Raw genomic sequence first — 25,789 nt, 5'->3', positions numbered from 1 at the left:
ATTTGCTGGCAAGCACACAACCCAGATGCCCATCAGAGAGAAGATGAAGACACTCATGTCAAGAGATATGACCACCATGAAAATGACAATGACAATGACCACCATGAAAATGAAGGAATTACAGCTCCACATGAAAACATCCCTAGTTGCATCATGACTCTTGATGGCATTGTGCTGGGGAGCAGGGAGGATTGTGGAGGAGTCCTTAGGCTGCTAGTGGAATTGATCTGATCTCTGGTTTGGGTAGTGATTGGGAGTGTTCATTAGGTGGTCCTATCACATCCCATTGATAAAGTAAACAGGGTTATGTACGATACTGACACTGCATCATAAACAGCAGGATGAATACAAGGCCTGTCTATGCACATGAAGTACCAACATTGTTTCAAAAGATAAAAATAAAATGAAGTAAACCAAATAAAGCCTATTTCATATTATACATTAATCAGTAGCCCACCTTTCTGCTCCTCTCATAAGTGCAAAGCAATAAAAATGTCCTCATATCTCCAATATTTCCTAATCCAAGGCTTCTTGAACTACCTGTGTCGAAGGACCAACTAATTATATCTATATTATGTTCAAAGCCAAGAGTACATGGCCAGGGACAGGACTGCAGTGGCGATGTCTAATTGCTATAAAATTGGTAGATGCTTTCTGTTGGTTCTGTGCTCAGATGGTGTGAACAGTAACAGCCAGGTCCCCCCCGGCACCATCTCTCTCCTTAATGGTTAAGAGCAGGCACATCAGCATCAACAGGCTCAGGTTTGATTCCCATCTCTTTCACGTCCTGCCTGCCTGGTTGGGCAAGTTATTCTAACTCTCTGAACTTATTTTCTTCACCTACAAAATGAGAATAAATATATGTATATATATTTTTTTTAAAGATTTATTTATTTATTTTATACAAGAACCGGGGTACAAGCCAGATGTGGGGAAGGGTGAGAGGATTCACCAGAGACAGAGTGGGGAACAGAACAGGCAGACTGACCGAAACACACTGCTGAGGGGAGCAGCAGGCAAGGCAGGAGAGGTCTGCTACACCATGTGGGACCCTCGCCGGCCGGCCGGGATTGAACCGGCACTGCAGAGGTTGCGGACAGCTTCACCGAGCGGCACTCAACCGCCTGCGCCACCAGGGGAAGCCCCGAGAATAAATATATTTAAGAAAATTATTTTGGGGTATAAGCACTCACTCTAGGGTCACACCAGTGCCAGCCAGCAGCAAAGAGTGAAGCCTACATAATTGTACATCCTGGTGGCTCATTTGCCTGCTCCTGACCCAGTCCTGCTGTGAGCATTCAACGGAAGAAGGTAAACAGTGCTTAGACTGTGCCTAGACCATAGCAAGAATCAGAATGATGTTTATATTAAGGTTCTGACTTATATGATTTTTGTAGTTTTATTGTCATTATCAACCTGACTTAATCTCTTGGCTCTCCATTTCTGATCATTAAGCTGAAAATATAATGAAGATGCGTTTGGGGAGAAAATGTTCATGTGGAAAATGGAATAGCTTCAATTCAGCTATTCTCTCATCCATTTATTCATTTGGCAACATTTTATGGACTGTCTGCAATATGCCAGAATTATGTTGTTTACTGGAGACAGAGAATAAATAAGGTGCAGTCTGTTTCTCAAAGAGCTCACAGCCTAAGGTCGAGGGGGAAGACAAATTCAGGTAATGACAGCAATATGGCAGCTGCTAGAAAAGAGGGATAAGCTGAGTCTAGGGGAGCCCAGAGGAGGAATCACCTATGTTTGGCAAGATCAAAGAAATCTTCCAGATGGCACTGATAGTGGATCCAAGTCATGAAAAATGAATGGTACTTTATAAACCTTCCAAAATATAATGGGTTCTTTCTCCCCAGTGTATACTTCCATACGGTGAAAATGCATAACACATAGAGAAAATCACACTTCTTGGAGATGAAATAGACCATAGAGATCATCGGTTGCCAATGATAATCAACCAGAAGAAGTACCACCCTCTAGGGGGCATTGGAAAAGGTACTGAGTGATTTTTAGGTGTTAAAATGACGAGGGTGGGGTTGCTGGCATTTTGTGGGCAGGAAGCAGGAGATTATGAGCATCGCATTTGCAAATTGCCAACAGTGTTTCCTTTGGGAAGGATTGAAGGTAACACATTATATGTAGATGAAGATGAGGTCAGTTATGTGCACCCTGTCTCCACGGTGCCCTCCTGTTCTGGTGTAAATCTTCCAGGCCCTACTCCTTGGTGAACCATGAGCTTTCCCTGAAGCAATAGCAACTGTGAACCTTCAAACCGGACTTTGGCCCTGGATGCTAAGTAAATACTTTGTCTTTGTACTGCCAACCTCATCATCCCAATCCACGGTGACTAGAAAATTTAAATTATAACTCATAAAAATGTCTTGTGACTCTCCAGTTATGTTTCCCTGGTATTTTTCCTTCCTCCACAGCTGTCTTTCTTTCTAATGCTTGCAGAAATAAATACCTCTCTTTCCTTTCATCAATATTCTATTCCTCCCCAAAGATCTACACTCGTGATGATCACTATCAAAACTGAAATTTTTTAAAGTTTATTTTCTTTTATTGAAATGCACAAATTAAATTATTGATTAAGCCAGGAGGAATTATTTTTACAGTTGCTTCTAACAGGTTGTATTATATGAGAAGTCTGTTTTCAATCGGCTAAGACTCACAACTCATCAGGAAATTTCATACCGAACTGAGGAATTTTTCTTACACTACAGGGTGATCAGAGGAAGGTTTTGACCTAGAAAATATGAAAATTTCACCTGACGGACTTGATCACTATTTCTCATTGCTATTTACAAATTAATCATAATCTCCATAACTCAAAAAAAAAAATCTTCATCTGAGTCCCCCAGAAAAGAAGAAAGCAAGGTACTGCCGGACCAGCTCAGAACTCGGAGGGATGGAATTGTTTTCATTCTAAGATTGGCTCTGACTTTCTTTTGTAGATTATCACAAAATTTTCACCAAATCATAGAGTTATAGAACTCTAAGAGACCCAACTTCCTTCCAACTGGGAGCATTTATTTTTCAGAGCTGGAAGGAATGTAGAGATTTTCCATTGTGAATGGGGAAGCAGAGACCCAATGATGGTAATTCTCTGAAACAAGCTCACATAATGGAATAATGGAGAAACCAGACTGGAAAGTCAGATTGGTCTCTCAGAGCTGTCAAATCAGCAGTAGAAAGGTCCTCGAGGGAGGTTAGTAACCACCCTGTGCCCATCCCTCAACTGCCCTCTGCTCTCTGAGTCCCAGCCCAAGGCTGTATCAGTATTCCACCATGCTCCAAAGAGCCACACTCATGATGATCTCTTTATATAAACTGAAGAGATTTTTAAAAATTCATTTTCTTTACCAAAATACACAAAGTAAGTTCTTTAACATAACAAGAAGAAAAGGGGCAGTTCTCTGAGCAAATGAAAAAGTTCATTTGATGGTAAATACTTCCATTTCCCACATACAACTTATCAACACTTCTGTAAACACACTTTTACCCAACAGATCACTCAAGGAGAAGCAGAACACGGGGGACAAGAGTTGGCTATGAGGGATGAGATGGGAAAATGAAAAAGACAAAAAGGAACTGAAAATGTGTAAGTACGGCCATTTCGTAGTAGAGGTACTCACCGCCAACATGTTTTTAAGACATGGTAAGAAATGTTTATTAGCATAGGTAACCCTCAGGATTATTATTTGCGAGTTCATCTCCATTGTCCCTATTCCACATGGACAATGATGTTGTTCCAAAGAAGACCTGAATCATCCAACACAAATAATTAAATACATAATGGAGATAAATTTCCTAGAATTAGAAAAAGATGCAAGACTTCAGTTTGAAAGAAGAGCGATGAGAGGTAGAACTATATCTGGATATATATGATAATGAGATTGTAACATCAAAAAGAAATTTCTAAAACTTCCAAAGGAAAAGTACAGATCATGTATGAAGGGACATGAATCGGTCGACATTTGATTTTCTAACAGCCGCACTGGTGCAAGAAGATAATGAAGTAGTATTTTTAGAGTATTGGAGAAAAAGAACTTAGAATCCAAAATTTAATTTCTAGCCAAACTGTCATTCATATATGAAGGCATGATAAAAATATTCTCTGGCATACAATGCTTTAGAAGTTTTTCCTCACAAATGCACATATTTAAAGGGAAACCAATAAATAGGTAAACTTTGTACTTGTCAAAAAAAAGTTAAGATTAAATAAAAAGGGAACTATAGCTAGCAGTTTAGTCCTAGTTCAAAATTTTAGACCTATAAGGTCAGTGTGAATCAGGAACTCAAGGAATGTGAGAGGCTGTTAGGTTTTTATCTTATGGATCTGAGGTTGGTAATTATAATGGATATCAATTTTCAGAAATTAATAAAGAGGATTGTAGTCATAAAATGAGGGACACACTGAAATAGTACTCAAAAAATGGCAGAAGTTAGCCTAAATATATGAAAAATTCAACTAAAAGTAAATGGATGAAATTTATCAATGAAAAGACAAGATTAGATAAATTTAAAATCATATGTCTTCACAAAAGACACACCTAAAACATAAGGCTGAAAGTGAAATAATGTGAACATGTAAGACAAATACTAACTAAAAGAAAGTTGTTCTGGTTTCATTAATAAGGTAAGATAGATTTTGAATATAAAACTTATTAAGAATGGAGGGGAGCCCCATAAAATGATGAAAATTTCAATTAAATTAGAAGCCATAGCAACTTTAAAACTTTTTCAGCTTAAAGTAGTCAGAACCTATGTAGTTAAAACATACTAAGAAAAATAGACGTAATCTGGGTTATAAACAGAGACTAGAAAGGATGTGAAACTACTATAACAACCATTTGCCTATAATTTCATAATGTAGGTAAAATAAACAAATAGTTAGAAATATAAAAATCACCAGAGGTCAAAAAATGTGTTAAGTTGAATAGTCATATAACTATTAAATACATTGATGTAGTAATTAAAATCTTTCCACAAAGAAAACATGAAGCCCAGGATGATTTTACAGTCAAATTCTGCCAAACTTTGAGGGAATATATTATCTCTTTTATTTTATTTTTTTAAGATTTATTTATTTATTTATATAAGAACCGAGGTACAGGCCAGATGTGCGGGACAGTGAGAGGATTCAACAGAGACAGAGTGGTGAGCAAAACAGGCAGACTGACTGAAGTACACTGCTGAGGGGAGCAGCAGGCGTGAAAGGAGAGGTCTGCTGCACCATGTGGGTATCTCCCTGGCCGGCCGGGATCAAACCCACGCTGCAGAGGCTGTGGACAGCTTCACAGCGCTGTGCTCAACCGCCTGCACCACCAGGGAGGCCCAATTATCTCTTTTAGACAGCAGAAAAGGAGAAAATATGTCCCCAAATGATCCAATTTTGCCTCAGAAGCCAATATAACCCTAATGCCAAAAGCAGTGTTCTAGAAGGTAATAGAATCGTAGTGCCATTTCATTCATAAGCATACCACCAAAAATACAGAACAAAATTTTGGCGAATGTAATTCAGCAGTGTATTATAAATATAATAGACCACAACTAAGGTAAGTTTTTCCTAAGCATTCTAGGATGGTTTAATATTAGAAAATATATAAATATAATTCATCACTGGCTGAAAGAGGAAAACTGTATAATTGCTTCGACAGATGTAAAAAATTTAGTGGAGACTTAGGAGTGGAATTACTGGATCATTGGTAGATCTATTTTTAATATTTTGAGAAACTTTCATATTGTTTTCCATCGGAGCTAGGTCAGTCTGCATTCCCACCAACAGTGTAAGAAGGTTCCTTTTCTCCACATCCTCACCAACAATGGTTGTTTCTGGACTTTTTGTTAAGTGCTGTTCTCAGTGGTATGAGGGGTTATCTTATCGTGGTTTTGATGTACATTTTAATAAGTGATTTTGGGCATTTTTTCATGTGCCAATTGGCCATCTACATGTCTTCTTTGAAAGTAGTGACTATTTTAGATCTTCTACCCATTTTTTGGTTGAATTTTTTTGTTTTCTATTTGTTGAGCAGTTTGAGTTCTTTTTAAAAAAAAAAAAGATTTATTTCCTTATTTATACAAGCATTGGGTACAGTCAGTAGCATGGGAGGGTGAGAGAATTCACCAGAGCCAGAGCGGGGAGCAGAACAAGCAGACTGATGAAGTACACTGCTGAGGGGAGTAGCGGGTGCGACAGGAGAGGTCTCGCGCCATGTGGGACCCTCGCCAGTGGCCGGGGATCTAACTGGTGCTGCAGAGGCTGCAGGCAGCTTCGCAGCCCAGCGCTCAACTGCTTCACCACCAGGGGAGGCCCCTGTTTGTGTTTTTTATAGATCTTGGATATTAGCCCCTTGTTGAAAGTGTGATGTGTAAATATTTTGTCCCATTCAGTAGGGTGTCTTTTCATTTTAGTGATAGCTTTTTTTTTTTTCTGTGTAAAACCTCTTTAGTTTGATGTAGTTCCATTTGTTTACTTATGCTTTTTTTCCCCTTGCCTTAGGAGTCAAGTTCCCAAATATATCATTGAGGCTAATGTCATAGAATGTTTTGCCTATGTTTTCTTCTATACATTTGATGGACTTATCTTTCAACATTTCAATATTTTTTTCAGGTCTTACATTTAAGTCTTTAATCCAATTTGAGTTAATGCAAAGACACTAATTCAAGGGGATATACGCATTCCTATGTCCATCACAGCTCTATTAACAGTGGCCAAATTAGGGAAATAAACAAAGTATCCAAGGACAGATGATTCCATTAAGAAGATGTGGCATATATATCTACAATGGAACGCTACTCAGCTACCAAAAAAAAAAAAAAAGATGAATTCTTACCATATGTGACAACATGGATGGACTAGAGGGGATTATGCTAAGCAAAATAAACCAGAAGGAGAATGACAAATACTGGATGGTTTCACTCATATGTGGAGTATAGAGAAACAAAACAAAAAGTCAGACAACACCAAACCAAAACAAACTCTAGAAATCTGATTGTAAAACTGAGGCCACCAGAGGGGGTGGGGGGACATGGAGGAAAGGGAGGAAGGCCTATAGTGGACTATGGCGCAGGACTATGGGTGTCTTGTAGTTTATGCAGGACAGTAGCATACACTTAAAGAGATGAATCCTGTATTTCTGAATCATATACAGTGTTCTAAATCCATGTTTAATTAATAAAAATTTACATATAAAGTTTTTTAAGTTATCTGAAAAAATTTGGCAAAATTCAATATGCATTTCATAAGATTCAGTAAATGAGGAATAGAAAGAAATTTTCTTAACCCAGTAAAATGTTAAAGCAAATATCACTCTAAATAGGAAACTGTTGGAAGTGTTCTCTTTAAAGTAATGAAGAAAATGCATTTTTCCTATGAAAATGAATTCTTATATTATACCAAGTACAAATTCAACTCCAAGTTGACTTATTAAAAACAAAATATTAAATTATTACAAACAAAACTTTAAAAAACTTAGTCAAAAATGTCAGAGAATATATTTTAACTTTGAAGTAGGGAAAGATTTCTCAAACAAGATATAAGGCAAACTGAGAGATGAAATGTGCAATATACAATATGACAAAGTATTATTAATAAGAATATGTAAAGAGCTGTTAGGAATCAATAAGATAAAAACAGGCAACTCTCTGGTGCTCTAATTGGAAAGAGACAAATCACGGCATTTCACAGAGAAAGAAACACTTGTGGCCAGTAATATTAAAAATGTATCTTTAGCATGTTCTGGTGAGAACAGAAATGAAAATCTAAATAATGACTTATACTCTCTTAACTAGTGTGAATTAAGAAGTCTGAAAATAACAAATATTGAAGAGTACATAATTCCCTATGGTCTTATACCTATTACTGGTGGAGTTTAGATAAATTCTCTAGTGATTGTAAAGCAGAGTCTCCATTGTCATAGAGAAGGTCTGGTAGGGCATAAGTGAAAGTAGAGTCCCTATTCTCAGTCCCCTCCTCTCACTCAGCCTCAGAGAGCCCACAGGCAGGTTTGCAACACTTAGCATGAATCTGGAAGATTCCCATTTGGGGGAGTTGACCTACCCAAGAATTAACTTAGAAGTACTAACATCAAAGCTCCCTGCAACACAAAACCAATAGGGTCACCCTAAGAGCAGTCCCAGGATGATGAGCTAGCAGCTTGAGTGCCCCATGCTTAAGTACCACCTTGTCTCCTACATTTCAGCTTTGATGAACTTTCAGCCTACAGGAGCCATTTTTTCATTTGAGGTCACAACTGTAGCCCCCTGAACCTTAAATAAGAATGGTGCTGGAGGCACCTTGCTGATTTGTAGTTCAGAAGTTGTGCCTATGTGCAATCTCATAAACTAGCTTCCGTCTTTGAGGATGAGCCTAGTAATCTGTAAAACAACTGGTAATTTTTGAAAGGAGGATACTGGAGAGAATTGTTTCCTAAACTGTCACTTATTCATCATAATCACTGCCTAACACAGGTCCCACTAACTGCCTTAACCCTGCTAACCTTAGACTATACCCTCTTCTGTGTGTGTGTGCATATCTAATGTCAATTGTAAGCAATCCAGGAGTAATGGTGAGCTCCTACCACATCTGCCTAGTTCCATGGCAAGGTGAGACCAGGGTTATCTGGAAGAAACAGGTAAAGCAGAGAGGAGCCACCCCCAGAAAACTGTAACAAGTGATGGAGGAAGGTTAAACCAACACTGACAATTTACCCCTCCCAGCCCCATCCCAGTTTGCCCTAGGATATAGAGGAACTCTCTCTTCTTCCCTTTTCTTGTGTTTTTCCCAATTAACCAATAAAACTTGTTTCATCAATATTCAAAATAAAGCAAGTTGTGTTCCATGATGTCCTCTATAGCTGGAGATCTCTCAGACCAAGGTCTGTGCAGTCTTCAAGGCTGGAGAAGTTGAGATAGGCCCAGATGTATTTCCAAAACTTAATAAAGGCCAAGCTTTTGATCATGTGTTATCCCTTCTAGAGTTGGCTTAAGTAAATGGGGAATGCAATTCTCTTTGCTTGACTTCTGGAAAATCCTAAGCATTAATATTGCAAGTCAGCATGGTTCTACAGGAAGATTACGGGTTAGAAGATAGAATGCCTGCTTCCTCATGGCACCGGTGTGTTGGGTGGACTTGGGCAAATCCCATCCCCTTTAGATCTCAGTTTCCTCATCTGTGGTATGGTCACATCTTGAAATTTCCCTTCCTTATCACATCCTGTGATTCTAAGGAGCATTCTGGAGAAAGTTCAGGTCGACAGAATGGCCAGGCCAGAAGGTGTTTGCCTGATGTTCCTTTGGAAACTGGTAACAATGCACTTCTCCTTTTATATTTTCCAAGAATTCTAATGGACCATCAAGTATCAAATCAGGACCATTGGACCGTCCCTAAATGAGTTATCTTTAATCTTCCTCCATTCTTAAATCTTATTCAATTCAGTTCAGCAGAAATTGCATCCTACCCTGTGGTTTGCAGAAAAAGTCCATAGTGGTTTCGGCTCCTGGTTTCAATTTAGGGTCTTCTGTCCTCTAATCACTAGATGCCAGTATGTTTTCTAATAATTCTTGTTTTGCCAGTTTTTGAGCTAACGCACTTCCTCTGCCCCTGGGTCGGAAGCTCCGCCATGGCGGCAGAAGTCGAGGCCTTTCAGCCTTCATTAGGAGCTGTGTTTCTAAGCAACAACTACAACCAAAATAACAATTAGCTTCATGTAAATATTGAGCCCCCAGCACTTCCTTCTGTGTTCTAAAGAAGGTTTGAGCTTGTCCTGGTAAAATGTCTAGGTGTGATGAATTTAATTTCTTGTGGATAAGTTAAGACTTCTGTCTTAGCCAGTGTCCACAGGGAATGTTCCCTGGGCCTCCCGTGGTCTTGCAAGGGTGAGTTGACGACTCACGTTGGGCTTTTGCTGTTGGGCAGCTCTCTCTCTAGATCAGCTCGCTCTGCACTCCTTGCCTAGATCCAAGTGATAGCTGCACCATAAGGCTCTGCAGCCTCTGGCTGTGTATAATGAACAGTTTCCCTTTTACCTTGGGAGCCTGATGACCTTATCTTGTCCTCTGAGGGAAATAGACTTTGCTTCTTTATTTCTGGAAATATAAATATCCAGACTACTTTTCAAACCTGATTTGGTCTTTGGACATCATTCAGTCCACCCTGCTACCTAAGTCCCTCTGTGTCCATAAGCCCTGCTTGGAGCTCTCAGGTTGGCTCCTGGGTGTGAGGGCTTCTGCTACCATCCAAGACTTGCTCCCCACTTATCAGTCTGATCTCCACAGAGACATACTAAGACATCCGAAGAGCTTTCCATTACTAGGGTTCCTAACCCAAGTTCTCAAGTCCCCAGGAGTCCAGGAACACAGGTTTTCCTTTGTTTTGCAGGGTCTTACTGTTCATCCCTAGAGCAAACAGACAAGAGGGAGCCTGAGGAGCAGGATGCTCTCTGGGGATCAATGCCCGTGAACAGAGGGAGGGGTGGCAGGATTGGGCTGAGGGAAAAAACAAACTGTGATGTAGGACAGGTGAAGCCTCCATCATCCAGCAAGGGATGTGGGGAGAGCACGTCGCTAGAGCATCCCATTTTGGGGTGCCATGGTTGGGAGTCCTTGTCCCTGTTGTCTTGCTTAGTCACATGGTACAGGCGGCCCCAGAAGCCTGTGGCCTTGCTGGAGGCTGTTCCTGCAGCAGTAACAAACCCTGAAGGATCTAAGGTTTTCTGTCAACTTGACCTCAGTTCCAAGGACTGGGGCAGCAAGTCTGTCCTTGAAGGGGGCCTGGTGACACATGTCTAAGAGCCAGAGGTAGGGGTGCACACTTGTGGGGCTATGGGTCTAATTGCCCCTCATCACTACCTTCATTCTACTAAAGCCTCTGTTGGGTGTCCAGGGACAGGGTGCAACAAATCTTCCCTCTCCCCCAGAGGAGGCATCCAAGGCCAAGGGAGGAGGTGGACCAGAACAAAGCATCCTCTCTGGAGGCCGTCTCTCTCCCTGGCACGCACAGTCAAGCACGGTGAGCTGGCCCACTGCACAACGCCCTGGGCCTCTGGCCAGTCCCAGAACAAGCGCTTGAGCATTTCCTCCAGCAAAATGCTGGGTGCGTCTCTTATTTCAGCTTCAAGTCTCTTTGCATCTAGCAGCCAATATTGCATCGATAGTGTAAGGAGGCAAATGTCTCTGCTTTAATTAGATGTGACTCTTATTGTAAAATGCAGTGGGAATGAGCACGTTTTCCATATCTACCAGTAGGCATTGTGTGATATGAAATGGGTGACATTTGCTTTCCTTAGACTTCTGCAAAAGTGTTTATTTTTACAAAGAGAGTCCGTCAAACTGCAAATTAGCATGCACACATCCCTTCCTGTTCTCTCCTCCCATCTGGCTTATGCACAGAAATTACACTTCTTCTCAGCTTGCCCAAACTGTTAGCACACAATTCAGCTCCCATTTGCTTGGTGTCAATTTAATATCGCATTAATTAGACAATTAGAGAAGGGCCAAAGAAGATTCCCAGCTAAAGTGCTTTAAGTGGGAGTCAAGTTGATTAGAAATGGCTCTTTTTCATTTTAAAATAGTTTGTTTAGTTTTGCTGTAGCACAAAATTTTTTCTTGATTAAAGTCTCAGAAGCTACTAATGAATTGACTCAAAGAGATTAAAATATTTCTGTGGCATCAGAACCCCAAGGAAAGGATCTGACCCTCCCCTCTGTGACTGTGCCACCTTGAAGACAAGAGTAATTTGTAGCTTTGCTTACAAGATGCAAACAGGAAGATGAAAAGTGACAAATCAGCTTTTCTTGGCTCCCCGCTAAGACACCCATGGGGCTCTATCAAGGTGCAGGTGTGGGGACCAACCTGGCGGTGTGACGTGGGGGCCAAGACCCAGGGCCCAGCCCGAGCAGTGCCTGGCTGTGAACTTGGTGGATGAGCACTTTCTTCCAGGCTCTATTTCCACCTGAGGAAAGCGGTCAGCTTCGTAGGGCCATCACGAGGACCTTTGGTGGGGTTAGGTTATTCTGACATGGAAGACTCCGACGAAATTGAATTATTTGAAAATAACACAGAACATTATAAAAACAGACTTAGGCAACCAGGCCTTTTCTTTCTGTTTTTTATTCCAATAGTTGGCAACCTGGGACTATTATATTTAGTAATGATAATTAAACTATTCCATGTGTTCGGGGGCTCTCAGAATATCATGAGACACTCACTCTGGAACAGACTGAAAGCTAATCTAGTCTAATAGCTTCATTTTCTAAATGTTCAAACGGTTTCAGGGACTTAGAAACACAGGTTTGCTTGGTTAGGACACTACCTGGGCCCCCTCGTCTGCAGCTGGGACTGTAGCTGCCAGAAGGGGCCTTCCCCAAACCTGTGAGCCCTGGCAGGCCTCACCAGCAGGAGTTGTTCGCTGAGGGTGAGTCAGAGCACAGAAGAACCTTCCCCACAATTTCGTAGCTGCTCCCTGATCAGCCCTGTGCTGTTGACCCGGCCCTCTCAGCGGGGCTGAGCCTTCTCTGCCTTCTTCTCAAGCCACTGGTCAAGACTGCAAAGCCAAACATAGCAGAATGTCTACTCTCTGGCACTGGGCTTCTCAGTGAAGTGAGTTGAGTGGAGGGTCTTCCCGCTGGGAGGCGACACTGACCTCCACCTTCTTGGCGTCTGCCCATCAGGCTGCCCCAGCCTGGAATAGGGCCAGATGCATGATGGCGACCCAGGCCCCCTGACCAGGAAGAGGCCACCAGGGGAAGTAGGACAGCAGTAGTTTCCGAAATGGAAGCTCCATTCAGTCGGGGGGGAGAAGGCAGGGCTGGCCTGTGCGGAGGGTCCTTGGTGAAGATAACCTGACTTTTCCTCCTCTAACTCTCACTTTGCAAGCAGAGCCCTGAAGCTCTTCTTTGCTCTGTTAGGGAGATGGGAAGGACTTTAAAACTCGCCAGAGTTAAAATGGTGTCTGAGACCGCCGTCCTGCCCTGGAACAGGAGTCTGCAGAGCATGCTTTTGAATAAATGAATAAATGAGTGACTTTCCTGAAAACCCAGTAATCAAGTCATTTATGCATTTATTACAATTTATACATTTATTACAATTATAAATAGCAAGGTCCCTTGCACTAGCTGGGGGACTTTCAGACCAGAAATAAATTGGATCAAGTTGTATTGGTGCAACTGTTTATGTTTTATGCTTTAATTTAAACTTCTGGCCGAGGTCTCACCAGAGCTCGCCATCTGCAGTGAGTCAAAACAGGGAAATTACACTTATTTGGTATTTGTTAGATCTGCACTGGTTTCTACCTCCTCACAATGGCTCTGCGGGGCCCCCAAAGCCCCACAGGGCAGGGATTTTGCTGCCTTCCCCACAGACAGATCAGTTAGAAACTGATACTTGTAAAGCCAGTTCAATGGAGCACCCCACATCTAGTCCACACGTGGTTGGCAGTACCGCCCTCCTGGATCTGCATCTTGGAACAGGACCCCTGGGTTGGTGGACACTGGTCTGAGGGCCCTGCAGAGCCCTGAGGAGTCCAGAGCGGAGGCCACCCCCTCACCACTGCCGCCCTCACTTTCTGCAGCCTGGAGCAACAGAACCATCTTCAATCTCCAGCCCCAGGGAGGCCCAAGGCCACTGTTGTTGAATGGCTTCTTCTGAAGACACGCCCTGCACCCCCAGAGCCTTTCCCCTCCTCTCTCTCCCCTTTCCTTCCCTCTCTCTCCCCTTTCCTTCCCTCTTTCTCTTTTTCTCTGGTGTAGCCATGCAGACTGGGGGCTCTCGAGAGCACACCTCGTCTTCTAATTAGGGCAAAAGCCTCTATCTCACGCACCCTCGGTGCCTGGTGTCTGCCCACCGGGATGGCTTCGTGGAGGCTGGTTAATCCCATTCGCTATAAATCCGATTTCTCCAATTCAGCCGCATCTCACTTCCTAAAGAGAAGCACGAGGCCTGCGCAGCATCCCACCAGGCTGGGGTCCAGAGCCCTGGCGAGGCCTCCCCGCCGGCTTCCTAAACTGCTTGGGGCCGGTGACTTTCTCTTTCTGGGCTGGTCACCCAGGCTCTGCACCGGAGAGGTGAGACTAAAGGGTTACTCAGCCTCCTCATGCTGGAACACTCGGGGATTCTGAGCTGGGGGCTGGGGGAGCCACATTCCTGGGGAGTGACACAATTCCAAACGGAGATCAAAGGGGCCCACCAGAGGGAGGCCCCAACCAGGAGCTCACAGGCCTGTTCTGGGGTCGGTAATTAGCTCCTGCCACCACCTTCCTGGCCCGTGGGCCTCGGAGGGCGGGTGGGCCAGCCCCAGATCCAGCCACAGCGTCCTCCCCAAGCCAGACGCCCAAGGGGAGGGGCAGCCGGGTCCAGAGCCCACCGGGGACCGTGACATCTGCAGGGGACGCGCTGAGAGGCAGATGCGAGGCTGAGGCGTGCTGAGGGGAAGCAGTCCACTCCAGGCTTTCTGGGCGCCAGTGTGAGAACTGCACCGCGGATCCCTCTTAAAGTATTTGACGAGAGACTAAAAGGCTGACAGGCTAACACTTCACTTCCTTCCAATTAGGCGCCTTTAACATCAAAGGCCCAGGCCCCACTCAGCCAGGCTTACTTGAATGAATTAGGGAAGAGAATGAGTTTAGGGGTTGCTTCCTTCTCTCCCTCGCCTCCACGCGGGGCTCTCGGGCTTTAATAAGATGTTTGAGGTCAAAAAGGTCAGGCTCTGACTGGGGGCACCGGGAAACTGCCAGAGTGCTTCAATATGTGCGGTGTTTGTCATGCAATCAGGCCGCCGGGGCCTCCCCTGGAGGGCCTGTCCGTGGGCCTTGGGGACCCTTCTGGAGAAGGAGCAACCGGGCAGAGGGGGGTGCCCCAGGTCCCCTCGGGTGGGTGTGCAGGGTCTAGGTGCCAGGGCGCTAGGGCACCAGGGTTCCTGGCATAGTGGCAGTTTTTACAGCGAGTCGGGGCTGAGATCCTGGAAGTGAGGTGCCTGTCCATTCACTCCAGGGGTTCACTGTGGAGACACTCAAGTCACGCGAGGTGGGAGTGACTCTCAGCCACTGAGCTCACTGGTTCTCAGCATCAGAGAGGAAAGGCCATTCTGTCCGCAGTCAGGGCCAGAGGAGAAAGCAGAGTGTTTCTTTTGATTTCATTTAACTTTGTGATGACAACACAAGGAACCTCCTCTATGGCAACGTCCCAGCCCCCAGAACCCCCACCCACCACTCAGATGGGTTTCAACCCCTGCTTGCACCAACCCAAGGCCATGTCCAGCGCATGCTGCCGGCTCCCTTTGGGAGGAGCATCCTTCTGTGGCATTAGAAGGCACCATCTTGTCTTGTATCACACAGCAGAACAGAGAGCAGGATTCAACAGCCCGCTCCGTGCTTCCAGGTCTGCAAATGGGCGAGCTGCCTTCACTATTAGCTGCCACTTGGTGTTAGGCCAGCAGGCATTTTAGCACTAGCTTGTGAGGGTGAGAAGTGACAAAGTTCCTATGGGACAACCTGGCACACGGTTGTTACTCAGTGAGAAGTGGGGGTAATTTATGCCTCATGGGTCACCCTTCCCCAAATCAATGTCTGTCACCCCCTGACAATGTCACCCCCACAGTGACAGAGTGAAATAGGCAACCCTCTGAGCTTTACTATGTGTTCCTAAGGTACCTCAGGAGTAACTGCTCCCCCTCAGAGGTTGGGTTTGACAATAAACATGATCACTTCTGATCCTTACACAAAGCAAAGTAATAGGTTCTGTTATCCCCATTTTACAGATGTGGCTACTGAGACTGTGAGAATTTCAGTGACTTGTCCAAAGTCACAGTTAAGTCAAGGAACTTGTGATAACCTAGGTCTTCTAAACATCAAACCCAGATTCAGAAAATGATCTGTGGTCTTGTGGGGGAAAAAACCAAACAAAACATGGAAACAATACAAACTAGTGAGAAAACTGAGGAGAGATCAGGGTGGGCTAATCTGGTAAGGTAAAGAGGCCAACTTCACTTGGAGTCTCCCCCACTTTGGAACCTGTCTGTCAGCTCTTTAAATCCTCTGCTAAGCTGCAGACCATCTAGCCCTGAGGAAAGGCAGCCAGCAATGTCTTGAGAAGCCAAAACCTGTCTTTGCAAAGATTTGTGGGCTCCACAAAATCATGGAAATGATATTATGTGTGTGTCCTTGATGGTGGTGGCTCCTGAGAGCAGGCCATTTATTAAGCACCTGCTGTTTGCTAGGAGTTCTTAAAAGTTCCCTGTGTTCTCTTCTCTGTGGGATTTCTGCTTTCCAGATGAGGAAACTGGCCTGAAGAAAGGTTGAGGAATCTGCCCAAAGTCCAGCCCTTTATCTAAGTTGTAGGTTTCCCTGGCTCTAAACGGTGTGCTTGTCCCACACACTGACAAGTTACTTCTGAACTGGAAGTGGTGATTTGTCCAGGAACACAGCCCTGGGTCCTGCTTCCAATGACCTGGAATCCCCGAAGTCCCAGGTATGAGGAGGAAGGCCTCTCACCAGTGTCCCCACCTCCTGGGGCAGAAGCAGAGAGCCTGACACCAGGCAATCAACAGCTCCCACTTCTTATGCTGTGGATGAAAAGGACCTCAAGACACCCCCAGAATCCTGCTGAAACTCACCATTAGTCAGCTGCCCGTTATTTTGAAGGCCCGATCAATAACTCCCTATCACAAACTCAGTTTTAATCCCAGACATTTACATAAAAATCACATCACATGCTTAACCTCAGTGTCTCCCCACTCACTTCTCCAAACTGTCACTTCCTCACCTGTGAAATGGGAGTGTGCCAGTAGTTTTGAGCAGGAGGGAAACCAGCCTATGTCCTGTCAGGACAGGAGAAACAGAGCTGAGGAAAGAGCTAGAAAGACCCAACTGGAACCAAAGTGATACCTCATCTCAGGAGGACCTTGGCAAAGCCAAATGAGCTCCTCTACCTCACCTCCATTATTGGACAGAGGGAGGGGTGTGCCTCCACCAACAGTGGTAGGCTGGTGAGCTGACCTCGCTGTGGGAGGGCTTAGCAGAGCTTCCATTCTGTCTTGGTCTAGATGGAGGATGAGAATAGGAAAAAAAAAAACTAAAAAGGAGGTGAGCCACAAGACTGGAAACCTGGCTCAAGGTGGAGGTAGAAGGAATTAGCATAGCCATTGCCACAGCTATGGAAACCAAGATCCTCAGGCACAGACGACACAGTTGCAGAAACTAGTATCTTTAGGTGCAGATGCCTAGATTACAAAGCATAACATCCAAGCAGGTATCCAAGGGCACATCCAAAGGTAAAGATATGGAGATTGAGCCCATTGTAGGATCTCCTTGCCTTTCAAATTCTACATATTTATCCAAAATCAGCAACCAACTGATGTTTCACAAGAGGTGACCCCTCCCAAACAGAAAAAGACTATATCAGTGCAGTCTCTGCACAGGCTGGGGCAGCTCTCCACTCGGTCTGCCCACCTGTGACTATGCAGGTGCCTCTTTTCACCAATGCTCTCCTTCTGCAGGACAGCAGCCTCCTGCCTGCATGTGACCTGTACCTGCCAGGGCTTCTCTTCACTGACCTCCCTCAGCGGAGGCAGCTCTCCTCAGGGCCACCCACCTGCAACCATGCAGACCTCTTAGCAAACCTGGCCCTTCTGGAGCATCTCTTCCTGCCCGCTTGTGTCTATGCAAGTGTCTTTAACTGCTTTATCCCTTCCCTAATAAACCTGCCCTTTAAATATAACTAATGTCTCTGTCTCGTGGAGAAACTTGCCAGGAAACTCACCACATGTCACTAAAATGGGAGCTCTGGTGACACCTTTCCCAGAGTGAACCCCAGGACTCCACACTCCAAACCCACAGACTCCAAAAACCACAACAGTCCTATCCCTGTTGCTAACCTCCATTACCTCTTTTTTCCTTTCCTTTCTTCTCTGAGAACTGAGCCAGCCCTGTCTCCACAGCCCTGGGTCCAGATGATAATCTATACATTATAGATCTGCGCTTTTGGGGAACTGTGGCTCCCAATTTTCCCCAAACTGTGGAGGATGACAAATGATTCACTGGCTCTTAGGCTCATCACAAGATGTGGCTGATGCCTCTGTCCCCTCGCTGGACACCCCTCCCCGCCCGGCCAGGATGTGCTGGCCTCTATGGCAACCAGCCAACAGCGAGCTCATAAAGCGGCCTCATCTTCTAGGAGCAGGGCAGCTCCAGGGGCCGTATCGCAAATGTTTGACCCCCAGGTACCTTCAGGTCATGGGGATTTATTAGATGGAATCTGCAGCGCAGCAGATGACATTTTAAACGGCGTTTTATTGCTTCGTGACCTGTGTGTATTGCAGGCTGAGCCTCAGCTCTGCGTCCGCAGAGACTGTCCAAGCTATGCTGCTCCCTCCAAGTCACAGCCCTGCCTGGCCAGCACAGGAATTCAGGTGTGACCACCTCCACCCAGCACTGAGCCCCAATGTCCCAAATCTCAGGATTCCTCACCACCAAGGCTGGGACTTGATGCCCAGGTGAGGGAGAGGACTCTCTGCAGAGAACCTGGCTGGAAGACGATTCTAATCAAATCCCCCCAGAGGCCAGAGAAGTGAGACAATGCTCTGTAAATGGGAAGAAGAGGTTCATAGAGGTAAGAAAGAATTCCTCAAAGACAGTTCATATGATCCAATTAAGGCGGGACTCCTGGGGCACCCTTATCACCATTCTACTTTGCAAGTTGCATATGTAAAATACTTCCATTTCCTCTTAGAGGGTGACCCACAGGACATCCCATTAGAGGTGATTCCCTCATTAACATCACCAAGCCCTCTGGCTATAGAGCAGGGCTGAGAGTGTAACAGGGTGGTCCCCAGGAAAGGGGGAAGTTCCAGGTTCCCTGCCCCACCCAAGGGAGGGTGGAGCTGAGCAGGAAGAGGAGAAGCAGCAGAAGAGACTGAGGAAGGAAGCAGGATGGAGCCAGGAGACCTGGAGGAGGCGCATGGAGCCTAGAGACACGTGAAGAAACTGCGCTTGTCTTTTGGTCGTGGACTGGGTGACACAGATGTGGGTGAGACCCCTGGGGAGGTGACCATGGCCGCTTTTATCTTGATGTTGATTTTGCTCTTTTCCTTCTGGGCTTGTCTGGTTGTTTCTGACCCTTTTCTGTGGGTCCCCACTGGAAGATGCCTTAGACTTGGGGCAGGCTTTGGGGCCTTGTTCTGGGCCAATCCCATATGGATGGACTTTTACCCACGAGGGGACGGGTCACTTTGGGTGCTTGATTTGGGAACTGGATTCTTTGCCTTTCCTGTATTGTTTCCTAATTAAAGTTCCTTCCCATTAAAGTCTCCTATGTTTTGTGTTGATGCGGCGGATGGCAGAACCCTACATAGAATAGGCAGGTTTGCGGGGTTTGGGCTGCCCCTCTCCCTGTCCTATAACAAGAGGACAGACTCCTCAGGAAACTCAGAGGCCACAGCAAAAATCTCCTTCTCTATGTCAGCCCAGGGCTGCTGGGCTGCCTGTGGTCTCTGTGGCACGCAGCAGTTTATTTCCAGCAGCCCTTTGAAAATGAGTGCTGAAGCCCCTCCTTTAGACCATCCAGTGTGACTCCCCAGGCTTGCAACAGCCTTTTAAATTTCCCTTGAGCGTAGCATCAACACCATATATTGAAATTATCAATACACTTCCAGTCCGGCACCTAGTATTGGACATGGGCAGAGATGGGCAGAGACGCGGATGATTCACTCCTCCATCTCCCCAGGACCTCCCCCATGCCAGGCTGGAAGTAAGTACTCATTATATGCTGATTTTATGGAGCTGAGCCCCAATCTGCCACCCCGGGAGTGTTGTCTCTTCCTTTCAGCATTCCTCCGTGAGTAATGGAAGTGTTGAAGAATAAGCTTCCGATCTGAGACAGGCATTAAGTCTTGAGTGCCAGATCCTGCAAAACTCAGCTTATTCTAGGTCAGATGAGGTTTGGATGATGAAAGTCACACGCACAAGCACACACACTGCTATTGTGTCCAACACCAGTCTCCCTGGGAGCAGGGATGTGTGAATTCCTTTATTGGTTTCTTATTCCAGATCAATGAAACATATAGTTGAGCCTGCAGTGATAAGGATCTTCTCCCCAGACTGCCAGCTGTTCCTTTTTCCCTGAGCCAACTCAGCCTTGGCTCATTTCAACAGACTTTTATTGAGTGTCTACTCTGAGTCAGTAACTGAGTGAGACATTAGAATAACAAGAATGAATAAGGTAGCGTGTCTACTCTCAGAAGTCTGTCAACCCGCCAGAGGATAGAAATGAGACACCCGATCTCTGTGGTCTAAAACAGCAACCCAAGCTGTGTTGTGTAGGACGCCCCCAGTGTGCAGAAGCCTGGAAGGGGGGGCCATGAACAAGGATGACCATAGAGTGAGCACCCATCAGAAGTGATGTCTGAGTTGTGTAAGAGAGAGCAAAGAGGGGAAGTGGTGTGAAGAAGAACTAGACAACGCAACATAAGCAGAGGATACACACGAGCAAAGCTACGGAGGTTGGGAGGAAGGGTGTGGTAGATGCCAGGAACATCATACTATTCTGTGTTGCCAGGACCAAGAGTTCCAGTTATGGAGTTGGAGCTTTGGGAAAATAGAGGATCCATCACAGAGATTTTTATCTACCAGTAGAGGGAGATTTCACTGTGCTGTGGACAATAGAGCATCATCAAAAGACTTTAACTATGGTAATAAAGAACTATATGCCTCCAGAAGAACCTTTGGTGGCCATGTAGCAGGTGGATTGGAGTTAGAGTTGGTGGAGGGTTGTAGATCAACAAGGCTATTGTAACGTCCCAGAGAGAAGATGGTGAGTCTAAATTGATGTTAGTAGAGAAGGGATAGAAAGAAGGGGAAGGTTCCTGAGATATTCAGGACCTTAGGTGAGCAATTACTTATGCAGAATCCAGTCTTCCTCATTAAAGTTGCCTCTTTAGGACCATGAACTTGTCCTGGACCCCAAGGACCTATAGGGGAACTCAGATAATTAGCAGAGACCGACAGGAAATAGGCCAGGTGGAGCCACAGCTCTGTCCCTTGGACTGACTGGGCAGTATTCAAGGCATCAAGAGTTGAGGGGAAACAGCCAGCATCTTAGGAGAACTTCAAGTTCATCAAGAACACACGTGCTGGCCCACCAGTTACTGGAGCTGCAACTCCCCAGCTCTCCACAGTGCACGTGGTTATGGGCATGGAGGCGTTCATCAAATTAGTAGCCTTTGATATGTTTTGGCCCCCAAATCTGAGGACTGTGATGGGTGGACAAGGTGTTGAGCTGTTCTAGTTAAGAGGAAGGAGACCAGGCCTTTGCTGATCCCCAAAGACAACCAGTAACACGTGGTACTGATGTCTTTGCTAACTCACAGCTACCAGAGTAATGTAGGGGAGCATGAGAGGTTGGGGGTGGGAGGAGCAGCAGAAGGCAGCAGCTGGTGGCTGATTGGATAGCTTGCCAATGTCAGTGATGATCAAGAGGCTGGTATAGTGTAGTGAGCCAGGAGAGCACATCCCCTTGAATTTGGGGGAGGGCATCCTTGAGGTAGTGCCCTACTGCTGACTACTGTTAGGAGCAGTGGCTACTAGTTCCTATTCACAGGTTGCCAGTGACCACCCAGTGAGTGGCAGGGGACAACAGTGCTAAAGAAAAAGCAGAAGCTGGTGGTGGGGTGTTCAGATTTGCTCAGTTAAGTGCTGCTTCCATTACCTAGAGGCAGTATGCCTCGGGCAAGTCACTCCAGCTCTCTGCATCCACATTGATCCCTTCTGCAAGCAGGTGCACAATGGCACCCACATTAAGGAGGGAGGCACAGAATATAGTGTGATATGAGTGTGCCCAGAGCACTGGCTGACCCTGGGATGCTCTGGCTCTGGCTGAGGGTGTAGTGGAGGCCAGGCCGGTGCCAGGTAGGCCTGACCATGGCCTCACGTCCTCAGACACACATGAGCTGCTGCTCTTGCCTGCCTGTAACAGGCGAGGTCACAGATGAAGGAAGTCCTCGCCCACTGCCCCCGACCGTGATTTGGCCCTGAGTCTGCTGGACAGTGGGCGCCTGTTCTCTCCCTAGAGACCGGGTCCCTGCCGTTAGAAAGGGGTAAATTAGCAAAATGGTGGCAGTGTCCCTGGGCCCTTGTGGTTTTGGTCACTACACTTTTCCCAGACCTTTCCTTTCTTTTGCAAAACAGGTCTAGCCATCCCGGTTATACCTGAGGAAGCTGAGAGCGAAATAGATAAAGCAGCTTCCCGAGGTCACAGAGCGAGCCCGTCACACCTCGCTCTCTTCCCGCAGAAAACACACCGGGAGTGGCATGGAACGCCAAGCTCATTTGAAAAATTGAAAAAGAAGACATTTTTCTGGGTCATATCCCAGACAACCAGCCCTCATTTCAGATTTTGGGGAAGGGCCAGTGCAGGGGCAGGCAGGACCCTGTCCACTCAGACCTGCGCGCAGGCCCCCACCTTGGGGCTGGCGCATCACATCAGCTGCTGCTTTAATTAGATCGCCATGGTAACGAGCTACAGGAGAACAATAGACAGTTGGGTACTTGGGAAAATCATCAGCCTCAGACAAGGCCCCACTAAACTGTAATTATGCTGGAGAAGCGGATCTGCATTTCGGAGAGAGAAATAAACCTCCCTCCCTGCCTGGCTACCTTCACAGGGGACCCAACACCGGGTTTGGGGTTCCCAAAGCCTGCTTCCGATGTCCGACCTGAAAGTGTTAAAACCCTGCATAAGGATGATCATGTTTACATCCCGGGTTTTGAGTTGTATGTCGGGGTGGAGGGAGCAGAGCAGGTAAGGAAGGGAATCATGATCTCCTAGGTGGCATTTAGGGCGCTTAGACACGATGCGCCAGACGTTTTCCCGGCTCCCCCCACCATTGCCAGGGGCGTCCTCGGGGGCGGGTGTGTCGCCTGTGCCCATCTTACAGGGCAGAAGCGGGCGGGGGCGGGGGGAGTCCTGCCTCCTACTGCACACCCCTAGCTCTGTGGGGTCTTGACCCCTGAGTCTCAGGCTCTGAGCCCAAATGCTTTGCCCTGAGCCTCATGGCTGTTCAAGGACAAAAGGAGACTGGAGTCCAGTGCGTTTCTAGAATCACCCTCTGACTCCTTTTGATGAAACCTGCAGGTTTCCCTTTAATCCCTTTAGTTTTGCTAGTCTGATAAGATGCAGTTCACCCCGGCTATCAGAGTCACCGGGACCCATAAATAACAGAAAGATCATTTAAAAATAAATTACCGACTGAAAGCAGGGAAAACGCATGCTCGGATTCCTGCTCCCCAGGCCCGCCATAAATCTGTTGTCTTTTCGGCTCTGCAGTGACCAGGGTCACAGACCATAAAGAGCTTCCACAGAAAAATCTGAAAAATCCCAGCGAGACGGGGCTTGCGGGTCGCAGGAGAGCGAGTCGTGCAGCGTGAAGGGAGGAGCCCACAGGCCGCAGGTGAAAGGTGGGGGGGCTCGCCCCCAGTGGGGCCTGCGCTGCCCTGCCCTCCGGGGCTGGGGGGCGGACCACAGAAGACCCCAGCCCTAAAACATCCTGGTGGCTGACCTACTTTCATGGCCTCCGGCAGCCACGTCTCCCTTTGGAGACAGTGGGACCCAGTGACCTCGATTCTTCAGGCGGCGGATGAGTCTGATTTTAGATTTTAGATGTTTTTTGGAGAGAGCACAGCTGGGTTGGAAGAGAGGGGCGAAGGGAGGGGGGTGAATGCCAGGAGCGCCCAGGCACCGCCGGCCCCCCTCCTGCCGGTATGTGGGACTTGGGGTGGTGCGGGGCCAGCATCAGGGGGGTGGTGCCCTAATCTGTTGCCCTGGTGGTGGTGAGGGCCCAGCCAAGGGTGCCCTCCAGCTTCCTGCACAGGAAGCAGCACTGGACAGGCACTCTCTGCTGCTCTGCCCCGCGCAGGCCTGGGGCACAGTGCCCAGCGAGGCCCGGGGGACAGCGGCCAGAGAGGCCCCGGGGGACAGCACCCTGCGCCAGCGCTGGATCCTGACTCAGTCTCCACCTCTGTCACTGGTCACGCCAGCAGCAAACTGTGAGAATGTGTGACCCCAGAAAGGCACAGGACTTCCAATCACTGGCCATTTGAGCTGCAAGTGCATTTGGGGATTGTCTACACAAGCGAATTTGAACTTAGGGACTATTGGTTCTCTGAGAGGGCAGCAAGAGCTGGGCCCTGGTCCTCGGGGCATAAGGATAGATGCGAGCACACACCCCCTTCGGGAGTCGTCCCCGAGGGTGGGCCCCGACCCTCGCGGGCTCCTGCAGCCGACACACCAGCCCGAGAGTCTGCTCCGACTGTTGCAGAGAAGACGGTCAGACAAGGAAGGACTCAGCCGAGGGCACAGGTGGGTGCAAGACCGGGGAGCCACATCCTGCTGCTCCCTCCCTGAGGCGCTGCTACAGCTCCCGCCTAAGCCGCCTCCTGCCTCCACTTAACCTCTCTGCCGTGTTCCCCACACAGCAATACACCAGCCTTTGTCCAACACAAACCACCTCCTGCGCCTCTCACGATTCTCCATTACTCCTGAGATAAGATCAAGATCCAACATCTTTTTACTCCACCTGCAAGCCCGCCCACATTCCACACCCCAGGTGACCTGAGGGCGCCCTGGAGGTGGGCAGCACCCCCTGCATGGCCACAGGGCACCTGGCCTGGGACTCCTGCAGGCCTCTGCCCTCAATAGTCTCCACCCTCACTCCAGCTCTCAATTCAAGCAACACCCAAAAGCACCCTTGACCTTCACAGCCTTTGCACGAGCTCTTCCTTGTTGCCGCTCTCTTCCTCTCTTCACGCCACTGCCTCTGCTTCCGTCTCCAGTCCCCAGCTCAATCACTTTTTCAAGACCCCAAGATTAGCTTTCCTGAAGCAGTCAGGGTGGGTCCACGCAGGCCCTAAAAAAATGACAGATTATTCCAAACTGAAGTAATTTCATGCAGACTTGCTACACAGGTGTTGAAAGGTCAAACAATTTTCAAGAGTCAGTGCTGAGCTAACCCCGCGATTCCGGGAGCCATTACTAGCCCCTGAGCTGAGAGATGGAGGTGTTATAGAGCAACCCCGATATTGAACGGGTTCCTGGCTGTGGGTCCTCACCCGCGCGCTTTAAAGGAACTTATGAATACTCTACTACAGACACACGCAAAAGGGTTAATAAAAGGTTTATTTACAAGAGAAAAAGAAATAAGGAAAATGTACAACTCAGGGAGAAAATAGGGAAATCAAGTCTTTAATGCGTCCTACCCGATCCGACGACCTGGAAACCCAAAGTCACTCTCAGAGCTGGCCGGACGCTGCGAGCTGGCTGAGAGCCCAAAAATGGAGAGAGCCCAAAGCCCACGTGTCTGCCTTTTGTATCCACCTGGCTGCTGAACCCCACCCTCAGGTCCCAGCCACCTTCCCTTGGGTGGTGATGCTTTGACCTGGGGTGGGGGTGGAGTCCACAAAGCCTGTATGGAATTTGCTTTGAGACATCCTTTTCCCCCTAACAGAGGGACCAGAGCCTAGAAGCTCAGGAGTCCTGGGGGCTACTGCTCTGACCACCAAGTTGCTGCCCCACTGGCTGAGCCGGACTTCAGCTGCCCTAAGAGTGGAAACAGGAAGAGCATCTTCCTGATGTCTCCTGTTGCAGAATCTGGAAGAAAACATGCTGGCGAAGGAGTCTGGGAAATGTGGCCCACAGCCTCCCAGGCCCAGCAGCCCAGAACAGGAATTTGGAACAGGTTTGGCCAAGAAACCAAAGTAAATGACTGGCACATGTCCAAGCTACATCATTTATC

The sequence above is a fragment of the Talpa europaea genome, assembly GCF_964194135.1.
Source record: "Talpa europaea genome assembly, chromosome: 6".
Taxonomy (NCBI): domain Eukaryota; kingdom Metazoa; phylum Chordata; class Mammalia; order Eulipotyphla; family Talpidae; genus Talpa; species Talpa europaea.
The sequence above is the reverse complement of the archived record's forward strand: the minus strand, read 5'-3'. Positions refer to the sequence as shown.